The 24,395-nt window shown below is 52.7% G+C and overlaps 1 protein-coding gene across 2 annotated transcripts in view; it reads right to left on the bottom strand.

Annotated features, from left to right (window-relative positions):
* Window positions 1-24,395, bottom strand: part of Gdpd5 (glycerophosphodiester phosphodiesterase domain containing 5) — a 75,997-nt gene that overhangs the window by 43,294 nt on the left and 8,308 nt on the right. For both annotated transcript variants that reach the window (XM_050154508.1, XM_050154507.1), the window contains exon 2: window positions 6,248-6,327. The gene's annotated coding sequence lies outside the window, so the exon portion shown is untranslated. The remainder of the gene's footprint in view (window positions 1-6,247; window positions 6,328-24,395) is intronic.

Genomic DNA, 24,395 nt, shown 5'->3' with positions numbered 1-24,395 from the left:
AAAAAAAAAAAAAAAAAGAAAAGAAAATTAAAAAAAAATAGCAAGCAAGTTGTGTCAGGTGCACTTAGTGGAATGTGCCTGTAACTAGGTCACTCGGGAGACTGAGGCAGGAAGGCCACCCTGGTCTACAGAGTTCAAGGCAAGAATAAAACAAGGTTGGGCATTCTTGGTGCATATTTTTAACCTCAACACTTGGGAGCCCAAGGCAGGCAAATCTCTGTTGAGTTCCAGGCTATCCTGGTCTACATATTAAATTCTAGGCCCGCCAGAGATTCAAGGTGAGACCCTGTCTCAAAAAATAGAACAAACAATCCAATAACAATGAAATAGACACATTGTATCTTATATAATAAAACTGTTTGCTTTTTATTTGTCCAGATCTGAAAGGGTCACTGTAACAGAAGAAACAGGGCTCTTACTATGCCTGGGTCCCTCCATTCCTGCCAGGCTCGGGTCTCTGAGGCACTCCAGTTCTGAGAACTGTCCTGCCCCCTTCAAGGAGCTCTTGTGCTCAGACTCACCTGAATCGTTCTATGGTTTGCAGCCCAAACCCTTTACTAGAACAACGGTGACACTGTGGCCCCAGATCTCCAGTGTTGCCCAGGGATCCTCCAGATAACAACCCTACCAAGTGGGGACCCTGTCTACCTGAGAGACATGGGTAAACTATGGTGCATCATACATGGAATAGTATTTAACAATAAATAGAAACCAGCAGCCTGGGAGTGGAGGCAGAGGCCTGTAATCCCAGCACCGGGGAACTGCACAGGGACACTTTGTGTCCAGGAAAGAACTAGCAAGCCACAGAAAGACAAGGGGAAAAACTTGGAAGCATAGAGTAGATGACAGCAGGCCTCTTTTAGAGATTCTAGAACAGGCAAAAATAGAGACGACAAAAAAGTTCAGTGCTTGCCTGGGGCTCAGGGGGAGGGAGAACCAGGTGGAGCACAGAAGTCAGGGCAGCCTCTCTATTCCGTAAGGCCCAGTAATGTACCAGTTGTCATACCCCAGAGCTCCGGCCATGCAAACCCCCACTCTAGGCAATAACAAGGCATTGATACTTATCCATCAATTGTCCCAAAGGTACCACAGGGACAGAGAGTGTAAAACACCCTCTTGAGAAGCACTAAACACGGCACCCAGAAAGTTCTTACACTCACGGTGTCCACAACACCACCTAGCAGGAGCAATCTCTGTGGTGCCTACCGTAAGACCTACCAGGTCTCCTATGCCCAGGATGCCCCCCCCAACACCTACTAACCCTCACGCCCATAGAGCCAAACCATGCATCAGGCGAGTGTCAGTATAATGGACGGCAGTTGCTGAGCCTGGCAGCAATGACGCTGTACCTGTGTTGTCCTGTCATTCCTACAGCGCATTACAGTTTAAATCCTGCTGAGAGCTTCAATCAACTTCTCTAAAGGCTAAAGTGGATATTTAAAAGTCTATTACACACACACACACACATGCACGCACACACGCACACACACACACCGAGTGATCACACAGATAATCTCAGGGATGTTAAATAATGTCCAGGCTACCTCTGCAGCAGCCCCCAGGGTGGGCCAGTCCTCAGTCTGGTCCTGTCTATTTTCCCCATCACCGCAAGAGCCAGCAGCCAGCCTATGCTTCCCAGGGCAGAGCACTGTGTTTGAGTTGGCCTCAGGGACACCCAGGCCAGGAACTGAAAGCGGAAACCCCTGAGGGTGCCAGGACTGGGTGTGGGGGCCTTGCCTTCTCTGTGGTCTGCCAGGCCCCATGGAAGGAAGGACACACTGGGAAATATCTTCTCCTTGGCTGCACCCACTGGGACTCAACCCCAGCCAAGTCCAGCAATGGTGGTCTGAGCTTAAGCTCGGCCACAACAGGCCACCTCTGTTTTCTGGGCAACCACATCTCTGTCCTTTCTCAGACACTCTCTAGGGACTTCCTCAGCACTCAACTCCTAACACCCTTCAGCCACCAGCTAGCTCTGTCTTCATCCCCAGGGCAAAGCAGAGAGGTAGCTGCTCAGGGTGGGCAGGATATCCCACAGTCCTGATGATGGCAGAGGAGGCCCTCTGCTCCTTGGGCAACCATGAAGAATCACCTGAACCTGGAAGTTCTCACTCCCACTGGCTTGTGGAAAGCCCAACCAGAGAAGCGCGAGGCTAGCCAATCCCTACCTGCCCTGTTCTTGATCCGGTCTCTCTCAGAGGCCCTAGGTTCCCAAGGCTTCTTCAGATGACTTGCACAGACAGCAGTAGGCTGTCACCATCTTACTTGCGTTCTCGGGTGATGTGTGTCACCTCTTTGGATCTTAGAGAAAGCCCTAGGTTTGGTGAATCAATAGTGAAGAGGCTAGACCTAGGGCAGGCAGGAAATCTAAGTCCCTGGACAGTGTAAGTAGAAGAGACTAAAAGACTGGCTGGCAGAAGGAAGCACAAGGAGGCCTCCCAAGTAGGCCCCACCCCACCACACCTGCTCTCTGTTTGGGGAAAGAGTAACTCAGTGGGGGAGGGCTTCGAGCCAGAGCCCTCAAAGAATTAATCATGCCATAATTAGGGCCATTATGAATCTTCTGCATGGTAATGCCAGGCCCTCTTGTTTACCCAACTCTTCTGTCGCAGGAGACTGCTGGCTCTTCTGGGAAAGAACTGGAGCCCAAGGAAGCTCAGGTCTTCCTGTAGTTGTGCGGCCCCCAGGCCAAGGGAGGCCAGGTCTTCTCAGAGTGTGCTCTCCTAGGTGATTCAGTTTTCCCAGCTCCTAGGGGGGTCTCTCCTGCTCCTGTCCTGGATAAGGTCAGCTTTCTCCTACCTCAGCCCGTCCTACCCTCAGGCTTTGAGCTCTGTCACTGATATTTTAGAAGCTCCTTCTGGGGTCAGGTGTGACTGAGTGGGAGATTCATCTGGAAGCAGTACAGCCAGCCCTTCCTTTCCCTCAAGGAGGTGACCTCGATGTAGCAAAGGCAACCTCCATCACAAATGCAGGCACAGGGCTTTACAGTTTACAAAGAGGTTACGCACACGTCATCCTGGTGAGGTGTCACACTGACTTCCCAGGTAATTACCAAGATCCTCATTTCACAGACTTCATCAATGAGAGGAGCAGGAAGCTGCCCAGGGCCTCAGACGCTGAGAATGACAGATTCCAAGCCTTGCCTTGGCAGTGGGTGGAGGCCCATGTGTCTGCAGTGCCTTCTCCCTCGGACAGGGGCTTGGGCAATAAACCTGCATGTTTGGGGTACATTCATGGTTTTGATAGGTTCAAGTACCTGCCTAGAAGCCTTGGGTTCTCTTGGGACCCAAAAACCGTAGGGACCCCCTCCATCCAGGTCAGTGGTTCTCAACCAGTGGGTCGAGACCCCTTTGCCAAACCTCTGTCTCTGAAAATATTTACACTACAATCGTAACAGTAGCAAAGTCACAATTATGAAGTAGCAACAAAAAAAGTTTATGGTTGGGGGTCACTACAACATGAGGAACTGTATTAAAGGGTTGCAGCATTAGGAAGGTTGAAAACCACAGTCCTAAGCCAAAGCTACAAGCCCAGGACTGAAGAGTCACCTCAAATGGCCAGCCTCGCCAGGCACAGTGGTACATTTCTTTAATCCCAGCACTTGGGAGGTCGACAAAGAGACACGTAGATTTCTGTGAGTTTGTAGTTAACCTGGTCTACGTAGCAAGTTCCACGCCAGCCAGGGCTACCAATGGAGATCCTGTGTCAACAAAAGACTGGCTAGTCCTACCAGGGAGCAGAGCTTTGCTTCACAAAACCATAGACTTCAGGCCCCATATGCCCTAAGCCAATGTCAACATCCGCTCACCCAACTGAGCATATCCCTAGCACTCAGTAGGCTGGAACAGGAGGAACATGACTTCAAAGCTAGCCTTTACTGCAAAGCAAGACCCCAGCCTTAAGATAAATGAATGAAAAAATACATGTCTTTAATAAAAATCATTTCCCTCAAGATGACCATAACTATAGAATTCTAGAGCAAGCTGCTAAGATGTCAGGACTAGGAAGTCACAAAAGACAGATCCTCAGGACACTCTCTCTGGCTTCTCCTCCATGCAGACAGCCCTGTGCCATAACTAGCTGCTATGCTCAGCTCCTTAGACAGGTTCCAATGACAGTCCTACCCCTCTGGAAGCTTGGGCAGCCCCTCCAAGCCATCAGGACTGCAGGAAGGCTGTCCTGGGAGGAGTTCCTGTCCCTATCCTGGCTCCTCTCACTCATGAACACTGCCAGGTTCTCTCTGGAACAATTAGAACCTGTGAGGATTCCAAAGACCCTTGGCTGAGTCTAGAGGGCCAGCAGGGGGCCTAGCATAGGGCAGATTCACCGCAGTCTACTCTCTACTCTCGGGAGGATGTCCAGGGCTCTGCCTAACAGCCCAGTTATTCCACCAAAGGGCTCAGCAGGCTCTCTCTCATGCCCTCTAGGACCCTGAGAAAGGGGTCCACTCGCATGAGGTCACGTGGGGAAGAAGGAAGCTGGGTCTGGCAGAGACTTGATGCCTTGCAAACCCTCTCTGCCCCGTTTTTGTCCCTTAAAGAAAAGGGGAGTGATGGTTTATTTACTTATGTAAACCAGCAGAGTTCTTATCCAAACAGCTTCTCCAATCAGGCCCAGGATGGAGAGAAGCAAGCCCTCCCATTTAAGGATACCTCTCCTTTTTCCTTCAAGTCTGCCTCTCCAGCCTCTATCCCCTCTTCCTCCCACACCAGGTTCCAAAGGCTGACAGCTTCAACACCTGTACCCTACCCTCCCTGCCCCCCACAACTCCCATTCATATTAACACAGGGACCTGTGCAAGCCCTGGGCTGAGTCATCCTGGCCCCAAGCCACTGACTGTGCCCTTTGGGCACACAAGGACTAGCTGAGCCCTTGAGAGACATCACTGAGCTCAGTACCTGGGTATCATCTACTTCTATCCAGAATCCTGTCCCATGCAACCAGCCTTGTCTGATGCCCCAAGTATTTGCCACTTTGTACCCAGTGATAGGGACACAAGACACCACAGACCCAGGCCCCTCCCTGCCGAGGAGTGGCTGTATCAGGAAACCTGGGTATCACACACTGGGTTAGGCACCAAGGGGATTTGCCAGTGAGAAAGACTGGTTAAATGTGCAAAGCAAGGGGAGAAAGAACCAAACAGGGCTTTTAAAACCAGATACGGTGACACGCATCCATAATTTCTGCACTCAGAAGCTGAGGCAGGAGGATGAAGTTCAAGGCCAGCCGGTGCTAGACGACAAGGTCCTGTCTCTAAATAAACAAACCACACAGCTACAGAACCCCAGACACCAAGCTGAATTCTGCCTTTGAATAATAATTAGTTGTTTCCCAATTTATAGGAAAAAATTAAGTTGCTTTTTAAAAAAGCCTCAGGCACACTTCTACAATCTTCTTTTCTTTAGGCTCTGAAACAGGTTTGCACGCTTCCACCCCAGGTCTGATGAAGGTGACCTGAGGCTGGGCGCAGGACCCCACCTCCACCCCCATCCTCTCCCCCGTCATTACCGTCTGTCTAGTCCTTGCAGCATTCTGCAAAGAGAAGCAGTCTCTCTGCCTAGGCATGTCTCAGAACATGAGGCCTAAACCTGTCTTCACCTCGTTCAAAGGTCCAGCGTTCTTTCTGGCGATTAGAGCCTTGATTAACGGTTGAGGAAGAAAGTCCTGGGAGCTGAGACCCCTCTCAGGGCTTGGGGCAGTTCCGTAGCGCAGGCCTTCAGTCCCGCCTTGTGCCATTCATTCCTTTGACCGAAAAACACGGCCTTCTCTAGGCTCTCTGTTCAGATGAATCCTCCCTGAAGCTGTGAGCCCATTAAAAGCCCCACAGTGGAGTTCAAAGAAATAACTACTATGAGCTAAGACACAGGGGCTAGAGACAAGCCTACACTGCTTACGTTCAAAACCCAGGTTTCTTATTTAGTTAACTGGGCCAGGGACTTCCTGTCACTATGCTTCGGTTTCCTGATATATAACATTTACAACTGACTTATAAACCATCATCTTCATGGGCTGCTACAAGGATTAGGTGAGCTACTACACCAGATGAGGCCTGGCGTGCAGACAGAGGCCCCTCTTCTCGGTGCGACACTTTCCTTCCCCATAGTCCCTCCTGATTTTCTTCACAGACTGTGGAGTTCTTTCCCGAGGGAGAGGGAGAAGCAGGCATTGTTTCAGGTACCAGGGGGCTGTTCTCTGCAGCCTGTTTCTACTTCCTCCCCCCTCCCCACTTCCTTTCCTCTTTCTTTACCTGGAAGAAGGTCCGGTGGCTCTTGGCTGTCCTCCAGGGGTGTCCTGTTCACAAAGATGGTGATGTCACTTCAATCAGAGCTGAGGAGACAAGGGGACAAACTCGCTGAGAGCCTTCGTCTCACGCTCAGCATCTTCCATCGACACCTGGTTTCAATGAGTCAGGCGCTTCCCACCCTGAAGCTGCCCACCCTGGCCCAGGAGTGGGCCCACTGATGGGTAGCCCCCAGGAAGCCCCCAGTCCCAAAGGAAGAAGCTAAGAAGCTGGTGGCAGATCCTGGGACACACAGTCCACTTCCATTCCTGCAGGACAAACCCAGAGATTCTGCTCCTTGAACACCCACGCCCCTAGCCAGGGCCCATGAGAACAAGCCCCAGGTACGGCCATCCTGGGGCAGAGACCTTTCTGCTGCCAGGGAACCTGCTTCCTCCAGGATCTGTGAGACCAGCTGTTCTTCCAAGGAAGCCAGGGGAAGAAGGGGAGGGCCGGTGGGCAGGAGGTGGATCTGGGCACCACAATTATGTGCCTGTATTCTGACTCATGCATTGCCTTCCCCACCAGCTCCCACAGCCAGGAGGACAGTGTCCCCCCACCCACCAGGAGCTATAAAGAGACATAGGAGACCGGGCTGTGGAAGAGAAGAGTAGAGGAAGGGGCCTTGAATCAGCACTTCATACTTCAGAGGACATGGTCACCTTGTCTATTCAGGGACACCAAGCCTGGTAGGGCCAGGGCCTGCTGTATCACACAGGGCAGCACTAGCTCAGGCTTGAGCCTCCGTCAACTTGACAGCTCTCCCCAGCCCAGTCAGATTTTGGAGCCAGCACGAAGCACACAGTTGACCAGCTTCAGAGTGGGCAGACAGAGTTGGGCCCAGAAGCAGTTTCAACAGACCTGGGAGCATCCACCCTCCTTCCACTACCCTCCTCCCATCCCAGCCCGCCTGCCCCAGCCCTGCCTCTGTAGCTCTTCCGAGCTTCTTCACAATCCTTGGGATGTGATAGACTTCACAGTTTACAAAGCACACTTATTGACACAGGCCTGCTAGTGCAGGCCTGTAAACGAGTCAGGAGACCAAGGCAGAGGGTAAAAAAAAGGTCAAGGCCTTGTGGGCTTACAGAGTGACTCAAGGCCAGTCTGGACAACTTAGTGAGATGTCTCAAATATTTTAAAAGGTAAAAGAAGGCTGGGGATATAGCACACAAGACCCTGGGTCCAAGCCCACACACACACACACACACACACACACACACACACACAAATGAAGACAAACTCATGGATCCTCAGGCTTGAGATAGAGGAATAATAACAGAGCAGGGCAACTCAGACTTGAGAGTACCAGGAACGATCCTGGAATCAGTCTTGTAAGCTGCAGTTGGCTTCAGTGTCTCCGGTTTGGGTCTGGGGCTCTGCATTCCCACGCCAACGAGCCAAGGATCACCTCCCGAGTCACAAGGACCTCAAGGAGAATACAGCGCTGGGGTAAGCTGCCCAGCGTGGAATCTCGGCTTGTGTACTGTGATCTTGACTCTCTTACTTAATCTGCTTCTGAATAAAGCCGTAATGATGATGCTCACTAGCCTGTGTGTGTGTGCAGGAGAAATCAGCTAACACATGTAAAGTACCCACGTGAGTCTTACTAGATTGGACACTGAGGCTCTAGGGGTCTGGAAAGACGCCTGGGTGGGTAAAGGCACCTATTGCCAAGTGAAAGGAGAGAACTGACTTTCACAAATTGTCTTCTAACTTCTCTCTGTCTCTGTCTCTCTGTCTCTGTCTCTCTCTCTCTCACACACACACACACAAACACACACACGTTAAAAATAAAAATCTCTAAAAAAATAAAGCAGAGGGCCCTAGGAAACAAGCACGTCCAGCAAAATGGCAGAGTTTAAATTAAACACCAAACCTCCCCGCAACCTCTTTTTTACTCTACTGAGTCAAGATTTAATTTTAAACTCTGAAGCCCAGACTGTTCTCACACTTGAAGCAATCTTTCTGTCTCAGTCTCTCAAGGGGTTAGGATTATCGCGAAGAATCACCCAGATATCCTTTTCATATTCTTTTTTCATTGGGTAGTTTTTAATTTTTTTCTCCTGTAAATGGGTACATATAGCATATGTGTGTTTATGGGTGTTCATGTATGCGGGCACACATGTGTGCAGCTGTATGTGCACATGTGTGCATATGGAGGCCTAAGGTTGACACCGCTGTCCCCGACCTCACTCACTAAGGCACAGTCTCTTGGAACTTGCTGATATGGCCAGCTGGATGGCTAGCTTGCTCCAGGCATCCACCATTTCTGCTTTCTAAGCCCTAGAATCACAGGCAGGCATCCGTGCCCATAGGTTCACACGGGGATCCACACTGGAGCCTCACGTCTATACACGCAATCACTGTACCCCCCCCCCCCCCCCCCCCCCCCCCCCCCCCCCCCCCCCCCCCCCCCCCCCCCCCCCCGAGCCATCTGCCGAGAGCCCTTAGCACTGTTTTTGTTCCACTCTGTTTTACTGTTTGTGGACATGGTCTCACAAAACCCAGGCTGACCTCAAGCTCCCTGTGTAGCTCAAGAAGACCTTGCGCTTCTGATCCTCCTCCATCTCCCCAGTGCTGGGGCGACAGAGGTATGTCACCCAGTTCTGGGGTGACAGAGGTGTGCTACTTGTGCTGGAGTGACAGAGGTGTGCCACCCAGTGCTGGTGTGACAGAGGTGTGCCACCCAGTGCTGGTGTGACAGAGGTGTGCCAACCAGTGCTGGGGTGACAGGGTGTGCCACTCAGTGTTCGGGTGACAGGGTGTGCCACTCAGTGTTCGGGTGACAGGGTATGCCACCCAGTGCTGGTGTGACAGAGGTGTGCCACCCAGTGCTGGTGTGACAGAGGTGTGCCACCCAGTGTTCGGGTGACAGATGGGTGCCACCCAGTGCTGGGGTGACAGAGGTGTGCCACCCAGTGCTCAGGTGACAGATGGGTGCCACCACTCATGGTTTATGTGGTACTGGGGGTCGAACCCAGGACATCGTGCATGCTAGATGAACACTCTACCAACTGAGCCCCAGCCCCACAACCCATGAGAGCTGCCCAAGCATCACTGTTGGTAGGAGACATTGGCCACACTTGGTATGGAGGCACAGAGATGGGGCAGGGAACCCATGCAGTCCCCAAAAGTTGTTATTAGAGATCCAAGTCCATGCCCCAGCCTGGTTCTATGGGGAAGAGGAAGTGTGACAGACCCACACTGAGGTACCTCACCTGGGCTAGCGGCTACCAGAAAAGAAGATGCAGAGGCTACCCCCATCTCTTCTCTTCCCACTGGGTCCTGTGCCCACCAGGCAAGCCAAGATACAACAAATAGTCTCACACCTGAAGTGAACCAAGAGATTTCATTTCCTGTCTCTGGCTGAGTTGTTAGCTTAGTCTCTGGTCACCCAGTGGGAGTCCAGGCTAAGGGTGACCTGTCCAGGCCTGGCACCACCAGCCCCACTTTGACTTCGCAGCAAGGGACAGCGAGAGTCAGTGAGGCACTAGAAGGAAGGTCTGGGCCCCAAACAGGAAGTGGCTCTTCAGTCTGAAACCTCCTGCAGGATCGAAGCAGGGGGAGACGCTGATGGCCTAAAGGAAGTTGCTGGAACACCAACACCTGCTAAGATTTCACTCAAACTTCTACTGCCCTAACTAACACACCACTCTGGCCCAGGGCAAACCTGTCTCCTGTTCCTGAAGAACAAAAGGTGTGCCCGTCCAGATGCCTACCCGACATCTGCTGAGAGGAATATGTGTTGCTGAGGTGTTTGTGTGTGTGTGTTCTTCCTTTTGCATTTTATTAGTGGGGTTCACAGGAAACGCAAATGGTACCCAGGGAACCCCTTACAATAGTTAACAATTCCTGTTGTGCTCATGCAACAGGAAATGAGATCCTCGCTCTTTTAAAAACTATATTTATTTATTTTGCGTATTTATTTTCTTTTGTGCGTGTGACAGTAAATGCAAGACTCAGAGGACCACTTGTGGGCGTCAATTCCTGTCTCCCACATGTGGGTCCCAGGGGTTACACGTATGCACCACCATGCTTGGTCTATTTATTAGTTTCTGGGATGCTAGACATTAAACCTAGAGTCTTGTGCTTGCTAGGCAAGCAATCTCCCACTGAGACATACCCCCAGCCCTTATCATTTGTTTCTTTATATTTTGAGGCAGGGGCTTGCTAGATCTCTCAGGCATTCATCAATCATGTAATCTTGGTGCTTCAGTCTCTTATGGCGTTGAGCCTGCATGACCTGGCCAGATTAAGTATCTTAATTTAAAAGCTAGTAATAATTAGGATATATATTGTTTAATTTGAATAAATTTATAAAGATAACGTCTGTAAGGATAGAATAAATTTTCTTGTATTTGCATTTACTCTAGTTTACGTTTATGACAGAAATAAATTCAAACTTTACATGGTGTGCACGGGAATGTGGCCCTGGGGGCAGAGACAAAGCCTTCGCACCCACGCTGGGCCAGCGCTGTGCCACCGAGCCACACCCCCAGGGCTCAAACCCGCGCCCTTTGCGAGATAATTGCATCTTGTTTTTAATCCTTTAGATCACTGCTGCCAACAGAGCACAAATATTATGAAGATCTTGCTGAAGTGAAGACTAATATGTTTTATGAAACAAATGAAAATGAAATGTAATTCTCACTAGGCCCTCAACAAAACGCCCAACACACAGAGGTGTTAGCGATGTGTAAACACTCTCACTGGAGGAGAGATGGCTCGGGGGTGGGGGTGGGTAAAGCGCTTGCTGGGCAAGCGTGAGGACCTGAGTTTGAATCCCCAGAACCTGCATAAAGCCAGGCACAGCTTTAAGTGTAATCACAAGACTCCTGCAGTGAGGTAGGGGTGGAGACAAGAATCCCCGAAGCTCACAGGCTGAAGGTAGTGTATACAACAGCCAACAACAAAGAGACTGTGTCTCAAGCAAGATGGAAGGTGAGGGGTGAGCCCCAAGGTTGTCCCCCAACCTACACACACACACACACACACACACACACACACACACACGAAAAATAAAGGAATACAGACACTCAATATTTTAAGTCATGAAACTGCCTCTTTACATGTGTAGATAGTTCCGTTCCTACAAGGAAGACAGGCTTGCCATGGTGGAAAGGCCACGCTGACTGTTTAATACCCCAGAGATAGGCCGAGATGCCTGCACACACCGATTCGCTCTGCTGCAAAAGGAATCCTACCGGCAGCAGGAGATCCTGGAACAGGCGAGGTCGCTTGGATTTGTACTCTGACTCCCACGCCTGAGAGGCCCACCACCCATTTCCAGAGCTTTCCTGGGTGCCCCGTGGACCGAGAGCACGGACTGGAGGAGCTGTGATTATAATGGAGATGGATTTTGTGTGAAGGTGGTGGGCTGAGGGCAGGGAGGGAGACGCCTTCTTGCTTCTTGCGGGGGGGGGGGGGGGGGGGGGGGGGTGGGGGGAGGGTATGTGTGAAAGCTGTCCCCCAGTCCCTAGCACAGGACAGATCCATGCGGGAATCAGTAGACTTGTTCTGGCCGCACCGCACTGCCCCAGCTCAGCTCCTCGCACTGTTTCTAGGAGTCTAGACCATCACCCTAAGTCTAACCTTGATCCCCTTGGGGCCTGAGGGTTTTCCAAGATTCAGGGCAGGTCTCAGCTTTGCCTCAAAATGAACGTGAAGGCCGGGCGGTGGTGGCGCACGCCTTTAATCCCAGCACTCGGGAGGCAGAGGCAGGTGGATCTCTGTGAGTTCGAGACCAGCCTGGTCTACAGAGCTAGTTCCAGGACAGGCTCCAAAGCCACAGAGAAACCCTGTCTCAAAAAAGAAAAAAAAAATGAACGTGAAGTTCAGTGGTAGGGTGACAGACAGCAGGACCAGACCCAGATGATCATAAAGTCTCCTACAGAGCAGGTCCTTTGCAATACCTGTGAGACAAGCTGACAAGGACAGAGTGTGTGCGTGTGTGTTGGGGAGGGAGAGAGTGAGGGTGCACATGGTTCCATCTGTCCTTACTTCCCAGACTGGGCCAGAGCAGAGCTAAGGAAGTGCAGTGAACTGGCCATAGAGTTAGAAGAAGGCCTTAGCCCTCCCACCTCTACCCTTCTGCTATGCGATCACAGGCCAGTCACCTCATGTCTCTGGGCATCACCGTGACCAACCGTGATTTACTGGGTACCATACTAAAATCAGCAGACTTTAGAGGAACATCCAACCAATTCTGGTTAGGAACCTGAGGCACTGAAGTTCAGAGAAGGAGGGGAACTTGGCCAAGGTCACACAGCAGGTGATAGAATCTGGCTGGACCAGAACCCAAGCCCAAGTCTTCAGGACTAGACTCCCAGTGGCCTGAGTCAGGAGACAAAACTGTGGTGAAATCGCCTATGAAGTCAGAGGATAGGAGAGTCAGGGTGGACACTGTTGAGACCAACCAGAGCTAGTCAGGCTCAGCTCGGGCAGAACAGTGTGGAAGGACCCAGCGGTGAATTCCCCAGGGAGGAAAAGCCAAGTGCAATGGACGATGGACCAGCCAAGGTCCTCCCTCCATGGCCCTGATCTAGGCCAGTGTCCTTCTGTTCACTGATGCCCTCTGGGCCGGAAGGAAGTGCCACAGCCTGGCAAACAGCAGACTCGCTGTTGCCAGTCCTCTGGGGGCACAGGGGCACCTAGAAGCTGAGTTCAAGGAGACTCGGGCTGGAGGAACACCGGGAATGACGATGTCTCTGCTGACTGTATGATCCCTAGGATCTCTTCCTGCACCCTGCCTACAACCTGTCACTCACGGAGCGGGGTGGGGTGGCTGGGTTCTGGGCAGTCAGCACTCCTGAGGCCTTATCTCCTAATCCTGTCAAATCTAAAGCCACTGCCAGGCTCCACCACCTTTCAGGAACCCTTTACTTTTTTTTTGGAGGACACACTGGACCATGCCATCCTCCAAATGGCAAGCACCTGACTTTGGGGTCCCAAATTCCCTGGGACTGCTAGAATTCCTAGACCCCTGGGCACCATCATCCTCCAAGACAGACAGCCCTCTACCAACAATATTCTTTGCTCCTGGAGTGTGACCACTGGGGCACAGCTGTCATTGTCTCCCAATCGCCTGCTGGACTGAGCCAGAGCCCCTGCATGGGGTTGGCTGAGGTCACCTCTCACCTCTCTTTCTTAGTAGTTTAATTCCTGAAAACCATTCTCACACGGCTCCTGCAACTGGGCCGTGTGACCTCAGACACCCAGAGGTCCGTGCCATTGCTGGTATGGGGGAACTGAACGCACAGAGACCCCCATCAGCCAGGCAATAAAACACGAACTCGATCTGAGGTCTTCCCAAATGAAAGCCCTGGCCTTGTCCCCTCTGCTCCTTTCTGCCCACTGCTTCCATCATCTGGATGTCCCCACAAGCGGCGGCCGTCGTCACCTGGTCCTCTGGGCTCACTTTCCTTCCTCTCATCACTAGAAGGAAAAGGGAAGGCTCTGTGGACGGTCCCGGGAAAGTGACTCAGTCCTCAGACTCCTAGCTGGCTCTGACCCTATTTTTTTGGTCAACCCTTGTGAACCAGGGCGGGTCTGACATTCTGGGAATGTAGGGAGACTTCAAACCAACTCCATGAAAACAAGTTGTAAAAACACTGGCCACCGCTCAAAGTGCTCGCTCACTCGCTCAGTCGGATGATAGGCTTGGTCAGGGTTGAACAAGTTCACCAGGAGGGAACCCACAGCAGGAAAGACACAGGCTAGACTCAAAGGAAGAACTTCCCAGTAATTGAGACCTGGGATCAGGGCTGGGTTTGGGCGTGGTTTCTTTGCAAACAGGCAAATCAGCATTCTGACCCTCCAGGACCTTGTCTGAAACGTGAGGCAATCCCTCAAGCACTGAGCAGGCCAGCCTCACACAATCCCAGGCTCCACTGCTGACATGTGGTGCCTGCTCCAGGAGACTCCTGATCCTCTCCCAGCCTGCTGGGTGCTGCTCTACAGACCCGAAGCAGATGGGGGCCAGGAGGTGGGCAGCACTTTGGACAGGCTATCCCTACAATCCCTCCTAAGCTTCTATATCCCACAGTTACCAGTACGGAAAGAGCGCCTCCTCAGGCACCCTCCAAACCTGTTCCTGAAGACACAACAAGTCCTTAGGGTGCCTGGACCCCCTGCAGACAGGCTCCTTCTATCTGGGAATACACAGGCAATCACATCCAAACTCAGCCTGCTCATCTTTCTCCTTCCAGAAACTTCTGGAAGAGTCGCCCACGCTCCTGTTACCACTTCCTCCCTCTGTCCCATCGAGTTCACCAGCAGCTTCCTGGCAGGACACCTCTTCGTCCTTGGCTAACACTGGCCTGACCCTCCTGGAAAGGCTTCAAACCGTTTGCTCCCAGCTCTTACTTCTCTCCCCCTGTGCAGCCTGGCTGCTCAATCCATGCCCGTTGTCTCTGCTCCTAGATCTTGAACTCAGCCACCGGGACCTTGACATCTTAGGATCTGAGTGTCTTGCACCTCCACCCCCTCCCTGACTGTGCACCACAGTGGCCAAGTAGGAACTCGTTACTCTCCCTTGGGCCTGTCCCCCTCATCCCTCATTTCAAGGGCCTCCATCTCCTGACTCCCAGTGAGATGAGAATCATCCTCCCACTCCTTCTGCCTTGGATCCCTTAACCTGTAATGCAGGAGGCCCTGCACCTCTGTTCCCACCCCTTCCCAGCTGTGTTCTTTAGAGTCATGGCTCAGTTCCTCCTGCAGGAAGCTCTGGTTGCCCCACAGGCTTCAGAATGCCTTCAGCTGTTTGCAGCATCACCCAAATGGAGCTCCATGTCAAAGACTCAGGATGGTTCTGCAGGCAGTCAGCTGTGTCTGCACTGACCCACAGTCCCCAGGGCAAGGGCGTAAGCCACCCTCTGCTCCTCCAGGAGCTCTTTCTGAGTCACCTCACTTTATAGCTGCTTTCTAGAGCTTTCGCAAGTGCTCAGAGAACACGGAGTGTGCCCTTTAATACGCATGCACCGCCACACACAAACATATACACATACAGGCAAAAATGCACAAGGCATACATGCGTGTGAATGCACACACCCAGGAGACACACTGGCACCAGCACATAGGCTTCTGGAGCAGAGAGACAAGCCTACGGGACATGAACATCCTGGGCTCTGAAAGGAACCTGGATCATGGTTGCCCTGAAGCCACCAGTTCAGGGGAGCAGTGGATCCGGCCAGTCCTGGTGGACCACCTGCTCTGCTTGAACCCCAAAGGTGAAGAAGGGCAGGCAAAGAGAAGAAGGCAGGGGATGCAGGGGACAGAGCAGGCTACCAGGTGACTTTGGCCCCACCAGGCCTTCTGCCAAAGCAGGACTCATCCCCTACCGTGGATCCAAACTGAACAGAGTAAGCCACAGGGTCTGGTCTATTGGAAGGAGGAGAGAACCCAGGACACAAGTCACTCAAAGCTGATGTAGATGACAGGAACGAATACCATCCGCCTGCACCCTGCAACCCCAGCACCTCCCAAATCCCCCTGACTACACAAGTAGCCTCCCCACCGTGGCACTGCAGGCCCTCACACCTTACTCCGCACCTACAGATCAAGAATAAATGTCGTGTGCAAAGGTTTTCTCAGCCAGGCCTCAATTCACCTTTCTAGTTCCGCCCTCTGCACCGCAGGGAACCCCGCCACCTGGAGCTGTGTCCTTCTCCAGGGACACCCCTTAGCTCTGGATTCCCCTTGGGCGGAACCCGTGTCTATAGTCTCTACTTGACAAACTCCTATAGATCCCTCAGCAGCCACACAGGCAGCGCCTCCATCCGGAGGGCTGGCTTCAGTAGTGGCAGCCAGGTCCTGCAGCCAGCGCATCATGAGTAAATTGCATATGGTCACAATCACACTCGGCTATATATAGCTCCTCCAGCTTATACGCGATGCCTAGGCATTGTTCTAAGCATTTCCTGTTTTGACTCATGTAGCCCTCACAGACAGGGGCAGATTGGATTACCAGAGACATCTGCAGCAGCACTGCCCATCCCCCAATGATCCCCTTTGGTGTCACTCTGGTCTTCCCATGCAGAACTGAGACTCCGTGTATCTATGTTCAAGGGTGGGAGAGCCTGGAAGTTGGCTGAGGGGACACTCGGGACTCCCCGAGGCCATGTCTTCCTCTCTCGTGAGCGTGCTCCTGCAGGAACTCTGAATCACTCTGTAGGTGCTTAGGCTGCGTATGAACCATCACGCTCTGGGAGGGCTCAACCCGGCATTAAGTCTGTTTGTTTGTAGACAGGGTCTAATGGTAATAGCCCTGGCTAGTCCCGAACTCATTAGGTAGTAGACCAGGCTGGAGGGGAGAGCAAGGAGCTGGTGCTTTGGTTTCCTGGCTCTGCCCCAAGCAGCCTCTGCCTGGTTTGTGGAAGAGACTCCGAGAACCAAAAGGGTTTCCCTTAATTCAGACTCAGCTGGCCTGCGTGCATGGACCTGATTGCTATGTGCGTGACAGGGCCACAATCCCCAACTCCAGCCCAGCCGTTTCTCCAGTTCCACACAGGATGCCAAAAGTAGGAAAGACTCAAACATATAGCAAAGCGTGATTTCCAATAATCATAAGGATAAGCTCTTCCCTCCCTGGAGCTGTCTAGAAGACACTGCCGCTGGCCCCTTCCCTGACTCTCAGCAACCCCGTCCTCCTCCAGCAGCACAGGGTGGGTAAGACACTGGTTCCCAGCCATGACTCTGCTAGGCCACATCAGGACCCACTCCAAGGACCCTCACTATGGCCACTGGGTGGGTTAGATGAAGCCAGGCACCCAATGCCGAGGACTGGCACACCATAGGCACTCAGTAACGGCCACTACCCTCAGCTCTCCGCTTTCAGACAAAAAGCCGTCTTATTGATCGGTTTGTTCCACCCAAAGGCTGGTTTGTTTGTGTATTTGAGTGGTCCCAGAAGACATTCCCCCCGGGACACTGGGAGACTGGAAGCCCAGGGGAGAGGGGTTGGGAGAAGCCATACTCCACAGAAAAAGGGAAAAAAATGTCAACCTCCGGGACTAGGCTGGGAAACTCTTGTCAGCTGCCCCTCCACCCAAGAGAGCCCAGGGGAGCCCCAGATGCTACTTAATAAGGTCCCTGGAGCCTGGCAGGAGGCTGATGCTTAGAGCACATCCAGCCTTCTATTAGCCAAACAGAACCCGGTCGGTGCCTGGCCCGCACTGCCCAGAAGAACCTGGCAAGCCCACGTGGCCACTCACAGCAGCCCTGAAGCCTGAATTGAGCCAGGCCACTGGAGGGCCTCAAGGTGGCCCAGGACCCCATGGAGGAACGGACTACCTTGGCTGGTTGCAGGTTTGGATTCTATGACCCGCTAAGGCCAGTTCCAAGTAGTGATTTAGTAGAACCAAGGCTCTAAGGTCCCGTGAGTCAAGTCAGTATTTTCAAGAACCGGGGACAGAAAAATCTATGGTTGTAGAAGAACAAGGGTCTCAGAGGGCTATAAAGACAGGCCCTCTTGCTATACCTGCCCTTTCCCCAGCCAGCCATGAAGGCAGAGGTGTTGGTGCCTCCCTGATCCTGAGCCCTTGAGCACCACAGCATAGCTGGTGGACGTCAGTCCCTCCAGTTACCTAATCTGTCCAGGAGCCCTAGATCTCCCTTCACCCTCCAACACTAGACACTGCTGGACAGGGTCACCGTGTCCGTCCTGCTCCTGTAAAGCCGGTACAGCCCAATCACAACCAGCAGTGACCTGTCGCAGCCTCAAAGTGGAGAAACGGGGTGAGAGCCTTTAGGGATCATAGTTTCTCCACATTGCTTTGCTTTTGCTAAAAAACTTCTGGTACCTCCTCTTCAAACACCCTGTTTTGGATGGAAAAATGGGGGCAGAAAAAGGAAGATCGGCTGCCTAAGGTCACGTAGGACCAGCAGAATCCTCCCTGGGTTAGGGGTCACCGATGGATACACTTTCGGGCTGCTGCCTACCACTGACCCTTCTCTGAGCCCTTCCTTTCCATCTACCCCAAACTGGGGCTCCCGGAATACGGCTGTCTTCTGTTCCCTGAGTCCCCAACACTTTAAGGTCATCTGAGGGACAAGCTGAGAAGCAGGGGGTGGGACAGTGAGTAGGACCACAGCCTCATGCCCAAGGCTGGCTGCCGAACACACATGTGGTCTGTTGAGGACTGACCCTGAAACATGTAGGGGACACTTGTTAGGCACACGCAGCAGCTACTTAGCCAGCTGCTCCATCAAAGGAGGCAAATGAGGCTCACACCACCCATCTTTCACGGTCTGGCTGTCACCAGAGCCAGGAAGCCAGTCTGAGCTGCTGGAGCCCCTGGGCTGTATGTACTTGGGGCTGTGTCCCCAGGGCCTCACAATTCAGAAGTAGCTTCTGCTTTTCCTTCAATGCAGCATGCACTCCTTAGATCACCTGAGCCCGAAGGGTTGCCTGGCTTCCCCTAAAAGTGCCAGGTGCCAGCACACTTCCGCTGCTGCTCCTTCCTGGGCCCTGTGGAAATGGTCTCTTTTTTCGCTGAGGGAGACCACGGATCAAGTATCTAAAGTTCTCTCTTTCTTTGCTGAGGCCTGGAATTGGCTCTTCCTTCCCAATGCACCTTGCTTGCTTTGACCTCAGCCCGGCCTGTGAGATCAAGCCGCTTCAGCAACCCTTTTCAATCAAGGTCAGGAAGGTCAGCTGTGAATCCAAGGGCGCACAGGCGCGAGTGTGGAACCCCAGACCGAGTCCGCTACTCACCTGCTCTAAGTCAGAAAGACAGGAGGTGGGTTAGAGGGTGGGGGGGGGTGACTCAGTGCTAGCGTGCTATCCTAGACACAGGAGAGAGAGAGAGAGAGAGAGAGAGAGAGAGAGAGAGAGAGAGAGAGAGAGAGCGAGCTGCGGACTGTCTTTTCTCTGTAACCAGCTTAAGTTACATTGTTCGCTATTACATCCTTTCAGCTGCTGCCACCCTTAGACCTCTCCCACCCACCAACCCAAGCGTAGAAAACATCTGGACTGTTTCTGGGGCAGCCTTGCCAGCTGTCTGTTCTCCACTCTGCTCTGATGGGGCCAGGACACCATCTGGGAGCTGTAGGCATAGAGGCAAGAGAAGGGACCCTCAGGATTGAGGAGGACAGGAAGCTTTCTAGAGCCAGCCTTTGAGACCCCATCCTGGCCAGAGTCGCTCTGACCAAGCACCCTACGGTGCCAGGCTGCTGGTGCCTGGAGTGGATGCCCTGGGCTCCGATGAGACGATATCCGTTGCCCTACTGATACCTCCTTAAAACCAGTATGGAAAGGGAGGCGGGTGTTAGAGTGGCATGTGCCAGTATACCTGGTTATACACACCGTTGGGGATGGAGCCCAGGGATTTCTCAGCAAGCACTCCACCCACTGAGCCACGCCCCCCAGCTCCTAATTCGGTTTATAATATGTATCCATGCTATCTCCCTAGATCAGCACAAATGCCTTGTTATGGGAGTTAGTAGTCTCATCCAGCAGAGGACGAAGCTAAACATGGCAGGCTATGGAGTCTTCCAGAGTTCCTACACTGTCAGCTGCAGGCACTAACCCTCATTTCAGCCTGGCTCAACTCACCTCTCCAGCTCCACCCTGCTCCGCTGTGAGATCTGGGGTCACAGCAGAGCGATCAGTGAGGTGACCAGGTGACCGACCGCTGAGGCAAGGTAAAAGAAGAAGAGCAGCTCACTGGCAAAAGGTCGACAAATCAACCCAGAGGCCTCTGATTCCTCCCAGCTGGGGTAACCAGGAGGCCCTCAAGAAGAGGAAAAGCAGGCATGCCCAGAACTCCTCTTAGCCTTGCCTAACCACAATAAGAGGACCCAAGGCTCGCAGAGAAGAACCTGCTTAAAAATCCAGCCGGTCCACCCATGCCAACTGGGCACTAGCCAAGCGCTGGGGACACTGGGATGATTGTGACTTGGCCCCAGCCCTCAGGGCACTCCTGGTCAGCTAAGCATCCACTCAGATGGTATTTTGACATTCCTTATCTACCCAGCAACCTCTCTCCAGTGGTTTCCTCTGCTCTCATTGTCCAAGGAGCAAGCATCCCCATACACTGCTACCTCTACATAGACCTCTGATCCAGTTCTTTCTCCACTGAGACTGCTGAACCCCACCCTCGCCCCACCCCACCTCCCTTACGGCATCTCACTACAACACCAAGTCCAGGCCAACGGGTCAGGAGGCAGCGTCCTGTGCTCTCCACCCTCCCTCCTCTTCTAGGCCTCACACACTCCATTTGACTCCTCAGACTTCCTACAGCAGCTGAGAATCTCTGCCTAGGGTAATTGGTCCTCAGGAGCTCATAACTGACGCCAAGCAGGGTCTAGGTGCAGCTCCGCCGCACAGAATAAATGTGTCACCCGCCCACCCACCACCACGACCTGGAACAATTAAAAACTTGCTTCTTCCTTTTAAGGCTTGTATGTGTCTTTCTTAAAAAACCCCTAGTGGGCTGGGAAATGAAATGGAAGATTCTTAGTCAGACGTGTCTTGGCATTTCCTAGGGCTGGCTGTGTGCCTGGCCCGCAGTCGGTGCCTGAGACAGGTCCGATTGGTGTACGAAGAATGAACACATCTCTACCTTCCACATGCCCTACAGCCTGAAGCTCTGCTATTACAGCCAAGCCTGTCTTGCACCGGTGTCCTCAAGATATCCCTGGAATAGAAACAGTTCTAAGCCGAGAAACAGACTTCTTCCTGGGCAAGGCAGCCAGGTGACAACTCGCCTAGCAGCTTGTCCCAGGTTCCAGGCCTCCAGACAAACTTGGGAGCCTGGCATGATAAGGCGCATCTAAAATCACACTTAGAAGGGGCACACAGGATGGACGGACGGATGGACAGACAGGCGGCCTGAAGTTCAAAGCCGCCCTGATTAAATGAGACCCTGTCTCAAAAACAAAGCACAACACAGAATGCGACAAGTTTGAGAAAAGCTAACTGTACACCCCTACCTGCTTGCTTGTAACACAGAAAAATCCCTTAGAAGGTTCCAAGTTATATGATATATGAGGTGCTATGGCTCTCCAGAGCACAGCTGGGGATTAATTCAAGTCCCTTGCTGAATTCGCCATTTAATAGAGGCAGACAGTCCAACCTCTGCCCCTACCAATTCTTGGTGACAGACAGAAAAGAAGGTGAGACCACAGAACCTGCAAAGAGAGTACAGAGGAAGGGGGCAGTCAAGGGCAGCCGGGAGATGTGAGCTAAGCTGCAGGGCTGGGACTTCGCCTGCTGGACCAGGCATGCATTGTCCGCAGAGGAGGTGTCCAGATTCCTCCTAGACTATCGTGGAGATTCAGGGTGGTGAGGCAGGCAGAGGCAGAAATCCGGTGCCAGCATTCACTCTGTGCACCATGACTTCCCTGTCTTCTGCCAGAAGGGTGTGGTCATGCTAGCCAAGTACAGCCACTGCAGAAATCCTTCACCAGGATGGATGGAGTTCTCAGCCAGGACCAGGGCACCAGCAGCTGGCTGGGTAGGAAAGAAGGAAGGAGGGAAGGAAGGAAGGAAGGAAGGAAGGAAGGAAGGAAGGCAGGCAGGCAAATAAGACCAGCCAATTAGAAAAGACACTCAGACAAGCACGAGAGGAGAAGGAAGGAGGGCTGGGATGCAGGAAGATGTTTGTGGACATCAGGATGGAGGGATGGGGAGACTGTGGCCAGAACATAGTCAGGGCTGCAGGCGTAGCTAGAGCAGGCACTCAGCAAAGCAGGCAAGTTCTGCAAGGCCCATCCATGCAGGAAAAGAACCATCTCCCCACTCCAGGCCTCTGCCCCAAACAATGCAAATGGTTTTTCAGGTATGGTGAGGAGAAAAAGGAAGCCTTTGGGCATGACACGTGCCTCCACTGCCTGGAAGACAGCTTCCTGTACCTACACCATTTGGCATACTCAATGCATGAGGCATTTAAAAAATATCTACTACGTTCCAGGCAAGTGCTGCTTGGCACTGTGGACAACAGGCCGCAGCAGGCACCAGCGCTACACGCGGAAGAGTCTAAGTAAATGATGCAGCAGTTCACTTGAGGGTAAAAGCGAGGTTTCGTCGGGAAAAACAAATACCCACACACACACATACACACTCACTCACCACATACACACAGACTGGAAGCCTGGATAAACAAACCACATCACGGAGTGACCTCAGACGGTCACCTTGCTTCGACTCTCCGTCCTCTCATCTGTAAAGTGAGGCTGATGGTAAAAACCACAAAACTGCATCAGGCACAGGCTGAGCATTCCCTCACTCGTAGAGCCGGCACGGGATCTCTAGCTGTGTGTGGGGAGATGAGGGACCTGAGATCCACCAGAAGGTGGGAGTCCCAGGTAGGCCCGCTTCCAGAACCTACCCTTGTTAGCTTCCTAACAAACGTTCCTCGTAGACTGTGGAGAACTCAGAAACATTGCAATAGCAATGCTTTGCAAGGATACACTGGTGTGTGTCCAAGGCAACAGGAAGGAATCTTGAGTACCCTGTGATACCAAAATGCCTAAGTTCCCAAGGCTTGTAGAACTGGCAGGGTCCAGAATGCCCAGGGGGAGTGATCCATACTCCCGAGGCTTACTCTCCTTGCCCATTGCCCACAGAGCAGAGTTCTGCCTGATGCCAGCTCTCCCAGATGGGGCCGGCTTGGCCCTGCCTATCCTGTGTTCTGCCCCTGTCCATCATCTGGAGGGTCCTGCTTGGTCTGGGTGTCAGAGGGGACTCTCCATGGTCCCTACCCAGGCCCCTAACAGGTTGTGGGATCTCTAGCTAGCCCTTGCACTAGCCTTGTTGAACCTCTCTCTGGTTTCCCACTTGCAGCGATGGAAGAGATGGTAGGGTGGTTGGTTCTATCGAGGGGAAGGTGCTCAAGCAAGCCAGAGCCGCTGTGCAGTTAGCTGGGTAGGTAGGTCCAAGAGCACTAAGAGACCATTGTCTGGTCCGAGGAGGGAGACATCACTCCACCCATCAGGAATCACCAACTGACCGTAAGTAAGCGCACCACCTCTGGGAGCCTCAGCCTGAATGATGAATTATTCAGCTCCTCCATCACCAGCCACCAGTAGAGCCCTTGCCTACTCCACTCTCAGGTTGTCTGGGGCCCAACAATAAGAAAAAGACCATGAAGCTAATTGCACATCTTCTCTAGGGAGACCTGGACCCCCGAATGCAGAAATCCTCTAAGACCCTGTGGGTGAAAGAGGTTTAGTAGCCTTAAGCCCCACGGCAGGACAGCAGGCCACCAGCATGCAGGCTTCTGGCTCAGGCCAGGGCTCTCTCCTCTGCCCTAAAACCATACAGTTTGGGGTGTGAGTCTTTAGGACAATTCACATACCTACCTACCCTCCACCCTGGGCAGAAGGCTCTGCTAGCGAGGGCTGGGACCCTGCACTCTAGGATGGAAACTGGCTGTCCCTTTGCTCTGTTCCCTGCCTCTCTGTTGGGAGCACTAGGGTGGAGGAGGGGCTCAGTCCGCCTCTGCACAGTCCCCAGAGAAGATGAAAGGGATTCCAGCTATGGAACAATGGACTTCAGTGAGATGCCAGAAAGAACTTCCTGGAGAGGCAGTAAGGATGGTACAGAGGAGAGCAGGGCGAGGGTGGCTATAGAACTTCCTGTGAAACTGAAGATACTGTCTTACCCATTACGTCACTGTATCTTTGAACAGCCTGGACAGTAAGTGTCGCCAGGCTCAGACAAGCTTAGCGACTGAAATGAGGACAGACTGTGGGATGTTACAGGTGGCATGCGGAGGTTCTCTCTTCACAGGACTCTGCTCTGAGCATTGAGACACCGCCCCTGGCACTGATGCCCAGGTGTGAGCCGTGAGGGAAGCAGGGGCATGTGCTCCGTAGGGGCTAACTGCAAGGGTTCTGTGTCCTAGGCCTGTGCAGTTACGCTCTGCAGACACCGTCAGCATCTTGTGGGCCCTCCTAGCATCTCCATGCCGAGTGCTCAGTCCCGTCTCCCGTACTGTCCCTTTGCCAGGCTTCCTCCCAAGTTCAGAATCCGTCCTTCACACCATGCCTCCTGTTCCCTGCTTAGACAGTCTCACGGGCTCCCCACATCCCCCGTTATCCAACGACGACTTTCTACCATAGCTTGTGGGTTCCGTATTCCCTTATTGGCCTTCAGGAGACCGGGGGCTCCTGA

The sequence above is a fragment of the Alexandromys fortis genome, unplaced genomic scaffold (assembly GCF_014885135.2).
Source record: "Alexandromys fortis isolate MF-2015 unplaced genomic scaffold, M_Fortis_MF-2015_v1.1 scaffold_77, whole genome shotgun sequence".
Lineage (NCBI taxonomy): Eukaryota > Metazoa > Chordata > Mammalia > Rodentia > Cricetidae > Alexandromys > Alexandromys fortis.
The sequence above is the reverse complement of the archived record's forward strand: the minus strand, read 5'-3'. Positions and strand labels throughout refer to the sequence as shown.